This window comes from Bos indicus x Bos taurus, chromosome 12 (assembly GCF_003369695.1).
Source record: "Bos indicus x Bos taurus breed Angus x Brahman F1 hybrid chromosome 12, Bos_hybrid_MaternalHap_v2.0, whole genome shotgun sequence".
In the NCBI taxonomy this organism is placed as follows: Eukaryota; Metazoa; Chordata; class Mammalia; order Artiodactyla; family Bovidae; genus Bos; species Bos indicus x Bos taurus.
The window spans coordinates 19,189,150-19,199,969 of NC_040087.1; the positions used below are offsets into that span (position 1 = coordinate 19,189,150).

Below are 10,820 nucleotides of genomic sequence, written 5' to 3' on the forward strand. Positions count from 1 at the left end.
CAGGTTTCTGGGAGAAAGGAAAGCATAGCTGGAGTCTTCTGCACAAGAAAGGCAAGGGTGGAGAAGCCAATTTGCTGGTGAGATCAAAAGTTCAGGTCTGGCCGTGACACAGGGCAAATGTGTTCTGGGGAGGTTTTGGTGGGAAGTAAAGTTGTGGGTAAAAACCACAGTAGTTCTCAGCAGGAAGTTGGAGATGCCTTCATGCAGGATTGCTGCACAGGGCCCCATGGGACGGGAGTCATGTGACGTGTCATCCGTGGCTCTCTAACAGTCTGGCTGCTGCTGCTGCAGCTGCTTGGTTGCTTCAGTCATGTCCAACTCTTTGTGACTCCCTGGACTGCAACCCGCCATGCTCCTCTGTCCATGGGGGTTCTCCAGGCAAGAATACTAGGGTGGGTTGCCATGCCCTCCTCCAGGAGATCTTTCTGACCCAGGGATCAAACTGGGGTCTCCTGCATTGCAGGAGATTCTTTACTGCTGAGCCACCAGGGAAGCTCCAACGGTCTGGCTAAGTGTCAGTATTTCACACTCATAGTTGGTGGCCTGATAGAGACAGCACTGAGTTTGGAATCCAGAGGAGTTAAGTCCCTGGGTTCTAGTCACTTTTCAGCAAGTTACCTCACCTCTGTGAGCTCCAGCCTCTACCTCCCTTCAATTGACATTTTGGTATCTATGTGTCAAGATTCCAAGGCACCAGGATTGTTCTGAAGACTTTCTGCTCTTCTGTTATGACCTTCAAGCACCTTCTAAGTGTCTTTGCTCTCCATGACACCCAATCACTTTTACTTAGATATTGATGGTGGCATGTTTGAACAAGAGCCTGGGGAGGGCCTCCGAGGCAGGTTGGCCTCCCTGAGTCCACTAACCTACAGAATAAATGCATAGTAAAGGATGGGGGGCAGGCAGGCTGTCTTGGCCCAGGAGTCTGTTTTCCAGGGGTTCACTGAGATGCAGTACCTCTTGCACACAGAGAGCATTAGGCTTGTGAACTCTGCTGTGGGCAGAAGAGATACTAAAGTTGTTTGGAGGCTGCGGCAGTTGATGATGCCAGTCTGTGACATGAGAGTCTAGCAGAGTTAGAAAGGAGCCTGTGTTCCTTGCTTTACAAACACAAAAAGCCAGGGCTTTGTCCACAAGACCACATTGGGACTGGTGAGTGTAACAGAGAGAAACAGAATTCCAGCCTCCCAGCTGCTCCTCTCTTCATTCCTATACTTTAAAAAAAAAAAAAAAATTTGTTTATTTATTTGACTGTATTGGGTCTTAGTTGGATCACTCGGGATCTTCCTTGCTTCATGATAGATCTTTCTTTGCAGCCCACAGACTCTCTAGTTACGGTGCACGGGCTTAGTTGCTCCCAAGGCACATGGGACGTGGGATCTTAGTTCCACAACCAGGGATTGAACCTCCGTCCCCTGCACTGCAAGGCCGATTCTTAACCACCGAACCACCGGGGAAGTCCCACTCCTATACTCTTAAAAAAAGAACTGACACAAGACCAGACAACAAAAAGTCCAGAAAGAACTGACATCTTTTGCATGAGCATGGCCTTCATTAAAGAGTGTTTTCTGAATATGGGCTTGGTGTCAGTTCTCCCGTGAGCGCTGCTCTGCTGGATCACAATGGTCCTGTAGGCAGATACCGTCAAGGTTCAGGGCTCCGTGGTGTGCGTGCTTTGGGCTCCCAACTGTTGGCAGGATGGATGGGTGGGTGGGTGAACGAACAATTGCCCGAAGGAGCTGGAGAATATCACCTGGACAGACTCGGAGTACAAATTCAGTGTCAAGGAACATCATGTTACACTGGTTATTTTTTCTGGCACGGGAGACTATGTCTCAGAGGAAAAACCCTGCTGTTGCCCAGCAGTGTAGACATCAGCCATCAATTACATGCAGTCACTACTGCTGTTTTTTAATGTGTCCTGACTCCTTCAGTGGAGGCAATAAACAGTTAAAACATTTGCTCCTACACTGTCCTGAACACTCGTTTGGAGTGGCTGTGAAAATCAACCATCTGAGGAGAAAAGAAGGAAAAGGAATTAACCTCCAATGACTTCACTTTCAGAATGAGTCAGGGCAGCTTAAAAAAAAAAAAAAATCACCACTGGAGAGATAGAGAGAGAGGCAGAGACACAGGGCTTCAGAAGCAACAGCAAGCTCCAAGGAGAAAAGGACAGTGTTAATAAAGGCTGTTTTGGTTCTCTTGTCCCTGGGGTCTTTTGGTGGGTCCATGATTAGGTCTGCAACTCACCTGGCTCCCTTTGGAGAACTGAACACTTGGCGCTTCTTGGGCCACAAAGATGTTTTGCTGCTTTTGGAGTCGGGAAGAGATGGGTTCTAGTCCGCTGGCTGCGTGACTTTCGGCCAGTTACTTAACCTCTCTGAGCATTAACTTAGCTGTGAGACAGGTTTGTCCAGAGTAAGGGATATAGCACACGGGGCATCAATGCGCGCTCATCGAAGGGCTGGAAAGTGAGGGGGTTTCCGGTTCCCGGAGTTACTGAGAGCAAACTGCGCGGGGAGGAAGGGGGACGCGCCTTGCGCGGGGAGGAAGGGGGACGCGCCTTCCGCGAGGCCTCAGAGCCACCTTGCCTCGCTCGAGGGGCCAGTCCAGGCTCGAGCTCTGAAGACAGCGCGCCCCCTAGAGGCCGTCCTCCGGAACAGGTTTCTTCCTGCACAGGGCGAAATAGAAACCTTAGGGGCACCCCTGGCCAAAGGCACAGGGTGAAGAGGGGCCGCCCAAAGCTGTCAAAGCCTTTTTCTGTGTTTTCCAAGGGCTTCGAGCGGATTCTTTCGATGGTACCAGGCTGCATCCCCCGGCTGCTGAGCTGACCACAGTCGGGTAAACTGAAAGAAATACTTGGTTTGTTCAAGAAGGAAAGACTCAAGTAATATTTACCGAGCATTTACTCTGTTCCAGTGTGGGAACTGGGTGCTCTTCACTTAGCCTTATCTTGTTTAAACTTCTCAGCAGCCCTGCGAGGGAAGGTTTATCCTCTGTTTTTCGGGTGAGGCAATTGAAGCACCCTAAAAGAAGGTATTTGCACAGTTGAAACATGCCGAAGTTGAGATTTGTGTTAATCTGTTGTTGTTGTTGAGTCACTCAGTCATGTCCAACTGTTTATGAAACCATGGACAGTAGCCTACCAGGCTTCTCTGTCCATGGCATTCCCCAAACAAGAATACTGGAGTGGGTTGCCATTTCCTCCTCCAGGGGATCTTCCCAGGGATCGAACGTGTCTCCTGCATTGGCAGGTGGATTCTTTACCACTGAGCCACCAGGGAGGCCATTTGTTAAGACTCCTATAACAAAAAACCCCAGACTGGGTGGTTTAAACAACAGAAATGTATCATCTCACAATTCTGGAGGACAGAAGTCTGAAATAAGATGGAGTTGGTTCTTCCTGAGAGGGCCCTGAGGGAGGGATCTTTTCCAGGCCTTTCTCTTTGGCTTGTAGATGACTGTCTTCATTCAGTATGCATGTCTGTCCCCCAATTTCCTCTTTTTTAAAAACACCAGTCATATTGGATTAGTAGTAGTTGTAGTGTTAGTCTATCAATCATGTCTGACTCTTTGGAACCCCATGGCCTGTAGCCCGCCAAGCTCCTCTGTCCATGGAATTCTCCAGGCAAGAATACTAGAGTGGGTTTTCATTTCATTCTCCAGAGGATCTTCCCGACCCAGGGATCAAACATGGGTCTTTTGCATCGCAGGCAGATTCTTCACCATCTGAGCTACTGGGGAAGCCATATCCAGCAAGACTGTCCTTCAAAAAAGATAAAAGAATATATGGCAATATAAACAAAAACAAGAAAACAAACATAAGAAATCTTAGATGTGAAAAATATATCAATAATAGTTGAAAAGAACACATCAGGTGGATGAATAACAGAATGGATAGGGCTGCAGAACAAATTAGCAACTTGGAAGACCAGGTGAAGGAAATCTTTCAGAAGGAAGGAGGAAAGAGATATAAAATATTTTAAATTTTATTTTACAAAGAGATATAAAATATTTTTTAAAAGCTAGGTTATTTGGAAGATAGAAGTAGAAGTATTGAATACTATCATGTGACTGAGAAGAGTCCTAGAAAGAGAGGAAAAATAAAATGAAGAGGAAGAAGTGTTCGAGGAGAAATTGAGATAATTTTTTGTAACTTATAAATGATGAAAGATTGAAAGAGTTATAGAGGAGAAATAATGAAAAAATTCCACACCAGGATATTTTACAGTAAAATTAAGAATTTCAAAGAAGCAGAGAAAATTCTAAAGTACGGCAGAGGGAAAGAGAATATCTCAAAAAGAGAAGTCAGATGGCATCAAATTTTTCAATAGCAACAACTGATTAAGAAAATAGTGGAGGGAATTCCCTGGTAGTCCAGTGGTGAGGACTCTGAGCTTCCACTGCAGGGGGCATGGTTTCAATCCCTGGTCAGGGAAAAGTCCCACATGCCCCCCCAAAAAAAAGAGAGAGAGAGAAAGAGAGAGAGAAAATAGTGGAGTGGTATTTTCAAAATATTGAGGGGACAGAAATTAGAACCAGCCTCTTTCACAAAAAGACTACACTGGAAACTGTTTTGGACAAAGAGCTTAAAATAAGTGGGGAGAAAATCTTGTAGGTGCTGCAAGAGATACAGGTAAAATTTGTTTGACTTAAAAGAATAGCTGCTGCTGCTGCTGCTGCTAAGTTGCTTCAGTCGTGTCCGACTCTGTGCAACCCCAGAGACAGCAGCCCACCAGGCTCTACCGTCCCTGGGATTCTCCAGGCAAGAACGCTGGAGTGGGTTGCCATTTCCTTCTCCAATGCATGAAAGTGAAAAGTGAAAGTGAAGTCACTCAGTCGTGTCTGACTCTTCACGACCCCATGGACTGCAGCCCACCAGGCTCCTCCATCCATGGGATTTTCCAGGCAAGAGTACTGGAGTGGGGTGCCATTGCCTTCTCCGAAAAAAAGAATATATATTTCCCATAAACTGGCATTAAAGTGTAGGTAGTAACACTATGTAGATTTCCCAGGTGGTGCTAGTGGTAAAGAACCCTCCTGCCAATGTACCAGTGTAACCTGCAGGAGACACGAGTTCGGTCCCTGGGTGGGGAAGATCCCCTGGAGAAGGAAATGGCAACTCACTCCAATATTCTTGCCTGGGAAATCCCATGGACAGAGGAGCCTGGTGGGCTACAGTCCACGAGGTCACAAAAGAGTCCAACACAACTGAAGCAAATTAGCATGCACACACAGAGCAACGTAATATAGGTCTGGGGTTAGAGATGAAGAGATATGAGTGTATAGTAAAGCCTTGCTTTTATTAGGGGTGTGAAAGTGTTAGTCGCTCAGTTGTGTCCAACTCTTTGCATTCCCGTGGACTGTAGCCCGCCAGGATCCTCTGTCCATGGGATTCTGTAGGCAAGAATTCTGGAATGGGTTGCCATTCCCTTCTCCAGGGGATTTTCCTGATCCAGAGATGGATCCTGGGTCTCCTACATGGCAGGCAGATTCTCTACCATCTGAGTCACCAGGGGGAATATATACTTATTAAAGAAAGGGTTAACAGGAAGTACAGAAAAAGTGAGTCAGACTGAAATAAAATACTAAGATCACAGAAGCAGGTCCAAATATATAAATAATTACAGCAAATGTACATGAACTAAATTAATCAGTTTAAGAAAAAGACTGACTGACCATTGGATTTTTTAAAAAATCCAAGTATGTGCTGTTAACAAGAGATGAACCTAAAGCATAAGGAAAATGCAAAGGCTATATGTAAATGAATGCAAAAGGATATACCAGCAAAATACTAATCAAAATAAAGATGGTTTATCTACAGGAGTGTCTAACTCACTTTCATTTTCATAAAGGTCTGGAAGTTAGAACAGTATTTCCAAGTTAACTCTATGACTAGCATGCAGGTTGGCTTGCTTGGGAGTTAGTGTGCCAATTTGGTTGGAAGCTCCACTGACTGAAACCAAGGAATCCAGGGACTGAAAGACCAACGAGTTAAAGCGCAGTTAACTTAAGTCACAGTTGTTCAGTCGTGTCCGACTCTTTGCAATTCCAAGGACTGTGGCCCACCAGGCTCCTCTATGAAATTCTCCAGGCAGGAATACTGGAGTGGGTTGCTATTTCCTTCTCCAGGGAATCTTCGGGACCAAGGGATCGAACCTGGGTCTCCTGCGTTGCAGGTAGATTCTTTACCGTCTGAGCCACTTAGTAGATGGGAAAAGGAAAAAGGAAGGGCATAAGTTGCTGGGATCCTCTTAGAGATGCAGGGAGAGCAAGTCACTTGGGAAGAAGTGACATCCAAAAGCCACGAAACCACAACCCTGAGAAAACAAGTATTAATCAGGGGGTACAACAGGGATAAGGCCCCAAATCCAAGTGGAAGAGAGCAGGCAAACGGAATCTTCACCGCTCAGGGATCAAAACGCAATGTTTCAGGTATGTGCTTCTCGGCAAATATTCCTACCGTCTGCTTTTGAAATGACGGAGCTGGTTTAAAAACGATATGTGCCAGGCACTTCAAGTGCCCCACATTCTGTAGGCAAAAGTGAAGACGGAGTTAACAGAGCACATTTCTGTTTCACCTGACTGCATGGAAGACTACATTTTTCCTCTAAAGGCGTGGCTGGGACTTCCGTGGTGGTCCAGTGGCTAAGGGCGCCAGTGCAGCGTTCCTGGGTTCCATCCCTGGCCAGAGAGAAGTCTGCCAGGAGAGGAACACCAAACTGTCATGGTATGAATTTGCAAAATTCGACAGCTTTAATGATATGGCCTTGGTCTTGAAATTCAGTGCACAGTAATTTTATGGTAAAGAAAAGGACATGAGAAAAAAAAGGGCAATATGTTTTTCAAAATTTTTCCCTCTTCTATGACTAAGCAAATGTTCTTTAGAAAAATCTGATGTATTCTCATGCTTAGAAATTTTGCTATAGGGATAGCCACTGCTACTGTTTACATGAGACATTCCTTTTCTGATATCTAAGCTCTGAAGTATTTACTATGCTTAGATAAATCACATATTTTTCCTTGTGAGTACAGCCTGTTCAGGTTTATACATACCACTGGGTAATTCCCCAAGCACTGTTCCCAGCTTATTGCATGATGTTGGATGTATTTGTGGAAACTGATGTGAAAGTTCTTTGCTCTTCAAAATACTTGCTAAGCAGGCCAGTTAAAAGCATGCCTTTGAATCTGAAACTGAATTTGGCTTTGGTCAGTGGAGGCTCCAGGAAAACTGATAAAACAGAAGAGAAACTGGCTTGTTTTTCTAGAATGTGAATGGGGAGACCCAAGACTGAGGATGGGAAACATGGCATAATGATGACAGAATCTTAAAAAGAAAAGACATGGATAAAGGCAGCTGAAGATCTGGCCCTCCTGAGGCTTTGATTCAAGAAATATCCTAATATCTTTCTGTAATCTTCTGCCATGCTCTAAAAAGTCTACAACATCTAAACAGCCCATAATATTAGGGAAAAGTTACTCAACTGTCAACAGAGCCCAGAAGATGGTACAAAATATTTCTTCACTGTTCTCATCACATTGCTGTTCAGTCCTGCTCCATGACAAGGCCCAGAGCGCATCTGCTTCGCGAAAGCATTGAATGAATGCTTTCATGAGTGGAGCCCCTGCCAGTTCTCTCAAAGGAGAGCTCTGTGGTTGCTCCCCTTGGTAAGTCAGTAAAAGATACCACCACTGATACAGTCTCTCCGATTCTATTGAGGATACTGGATCTCAGAGTGGCAGAAGTAATGGAAGCACTTAATCATCCAAGACAAACAGGATGCCTCTACTGTTAGGGGTGGGCTTCCCAGGTGGCTCAGTGGTAAGATACCTGCCTGCCAATGCAGTAGACGCAGGAGACGCAGGTTTGATCTCTGGGTCAGGAAGAGCTCCTGGAGTTGGAAATGGCAACCCACTCCAGTATTCTTGCCTGGAGAATTCCATGGACACAGGAGAGTGGAGGGTTATAGTCTATGGGGGTCACAGTTGGACATGACTGACTGAGCAACTGAGCACACAGCAGCACCGCTTTCCAGAATTAACATAAATTTTAATGTGACGAATCCTTACATGATCCCTGGAGATTCCACATCTCCTATTTTCTTGCTTTCAGTTTAACTTGTCTGGAGACTCAGCAATAGTCTGAGTGAATCAGAATCACAGAGTTTTAGAAAGCATTTCATTTGGTCTCTAACCCAGGAGGAGCCATATTTATGAGGTCTCTGGGATAATCCTCTAGCCTCTGTATTAATTATATTTTCTTATTTCTGTATTCCTGATTCTTTCCTGGAGCCTTACTGTCAGAGGAGGGACTGCTTCACCCAGGGTTAGTTAATTCCTGGAGACAGCAAACAACTCACCCCAGGAGTCTGCCTTTCATTTGCAAGCCAACCAGTCCAGAGCCCCACTTTCCCAACTGGTTCTTACATTCATGTCAATCAATATTCCCTTGTCCTACTCACCCCAGGGCCAGGTACCAGACAGCTGGGACAGTCCCTATACCCTAGAGCCTGCTGAAATTCTTCACACTAGCCAATCCCCGATGGCTCAGTGGGTAAAGAATCCACCTGCAATGCAAGAGACACAGGAGATGCAGGTTCGATCCCTGGGTCAGGAAGATTCTCTGGAGAAGGAAATTGGCAACCCACTCCAGTACTCTTGCTTGGAGAATCCCATGGACAGAGGAGCCTGGAGAGTCACACAGAGTTGGACACAACTGAGCGACTGAGCACACACAGCACACAATCCTGAGTGTGCTTACCCTGCCTTGCCCATGGGAACCACACGGGCTGATGCCCACACCTCCCCATGCTCCTTCTGCCTACCTGTGGGTCCGTGTGTGGCATGGCGTGCCCTCTCCTCTTCGGAACAGTAACAAACTATCTTTTTTTCACTGGCAGTAGTCCCCTGCTCACCATACCTGAATAAGGACAAAACTTACATCTTAAAAACACCGGTTAAAACAATTCCGGGGACCAGAAGTTCATTTCTTTGCAAGGCAGCAGTTTCAATAGTCAACTAAATAGGCAAGTTCTTTTCCATCTTAAATGGAAATTTGCTTCCCTCTACCTTCTAATAACTCTGCCTGCAGGACAACAGAAAACAAATTTACCCATTATTTAAAGAGATGAACCATCAGATATCTGAAACACATCTATGATTGTCTGCTGAAATACATGTGTGAGAATGACACATGTGACTCTAGATTTTGGGGGGCTTTATTTCTAGTCTCCTTCAAATGACTACTATTTCACAAGTCATTTTGGTTTCAATAGCTCAGTGGATTAAATATAGTCTTCCAACATTACCAACATCCTCAATGACCATTCATTCATGGATGCATGGATTAATTAAGCAGCCGCTCAGCAGTCCGGTGGCCTTCACTGGCTTCTCCCTGTCCTTGATTTCAAGTGCAGTGTCTGCTGGAACTGGTCTACTCCGCATGTGGCTCCCTGCTCACTTATTTCCATGGGCCTGGGGACCCGGTCTATAGTGGTGCCAGGCATGGCATCAACTAGACTTTCTGCATCTTTTAAGATGAACTGTCATGAAACACATTATATCCTGTACTTGAGTTGTGATTTTACTGTAGCCTTTTAGATTTTTTCAGTGTGAATGTAAAATCCCCTGTTCTCTAGTGCACAGAGCTTCCTCCAGAGTCACTTTTCTCTTATTTAAAATTATTTTTTTTCCCAAATAGTGTGTTAATTGTAAAAAAAAAAAAATTATCAGATAAATTTGCAGTGAAAGACTTAGTTCCCTGTAATCTTATTCCCATTTTGGTGTATAGTATATATTTTTTCCTATGCATAAGCCTTTGGGGTTTTGTTTTTTGGCGATGCCACACTTGAGGAATGTATTTTTGTTCCCTGACAGGATTGAACCCCAGGCCCCAGCAGTGAAAGAGCGAGGTCCCACCTACTGGACTGTGGATCATATTATACATACAATTGTAATTCATTCATAAATATGATACAAGAAATGATTCATTCATCAGTATGGCTCTACGGGAAAAATTTTACTAGTACATCTTGGGTATTGTAGAGCCATACTTATGAATGAATTACAATTAGCAGAGTTCCTTGAGGGCACAGAATATTGCCTTTGAGTATTTATGAAACACAACACATAAATGATTCAATTTGAATGACTACATTGTAATGATTCCTATGGACTTACAGATGATGCATTTCAGCCAATACTGGGACAGTTTTTCCTTCAAATTTCTATAGAAATCTTGGATGGTATGTGATTCATTTATATTGCTAATTGTATCTAACATTGCTGTTTATATTGATTATTTCAATAATTTGGTCCTGGTTTTTTTAAAAGAACAAGTTGAAGGATATTCATATCCTGCTGCTGCTGGCTGCTGCTAAGTCGCTTCAGTCGTGTCTGACTCTGTGCGACCCCCCAGACGGCAGCCCACCAGGCTCTGACGTCCCTGGGATTCTCCAGGCAAGAACACTGGAGTGGGTTGCCATTTCCTTCTCCAATGCATGAAACTGAAAAGTGAAAGCGAAGTTGCTCAGTCGCGTCCGACTCTTAGCGACCCCATGGACTGCAGCCTACCAGGCTCCTCCGTCCATGGGATTTTCCAGGCAAGAGTACTGGAGTGGGGTGCCATTGCCTTCTCCTATTCATATCCTACTGGATGACAATTAATTGATTCTATTTCCACTCATTCATGAGAACAGCCCATTTAGCTCCAAAGTATTTCTCTATCAGATTGCATAAATATTGCAAATTAATATAAGTGGTAGTTAATTACATTCCACTTATGAGTACTATGCCTCCCTTATGGCTCAGCTGGTAAAGAA

The 10,820-nt window shown here is 44.8% G+C and overlaps 1 long non-coding RNA gene across 1 annotated transcript; it reads right to left on the reverse strand.

Annotated features, from left to right (window-relative positions):
* Positions 1 to 1,513: 1,513 nt before the first annotated feature.
* On the reverse strand, positions 1,514 to 3,152 carry LOC113902251. Its single transcript, XR_003513723.1, has 2 exons — positions 2,251 to 3,152; positions 1,514 to 1,753 (listed from the first exon to the last, which is right to left on the reverse strand). It is a non-coding gene; the product is annotated as an uncharacterized LOC113902251 (long non-coding RNA).
* Positions 3,153 to 10,820: the final 7,668 nt, after the last annotated feature.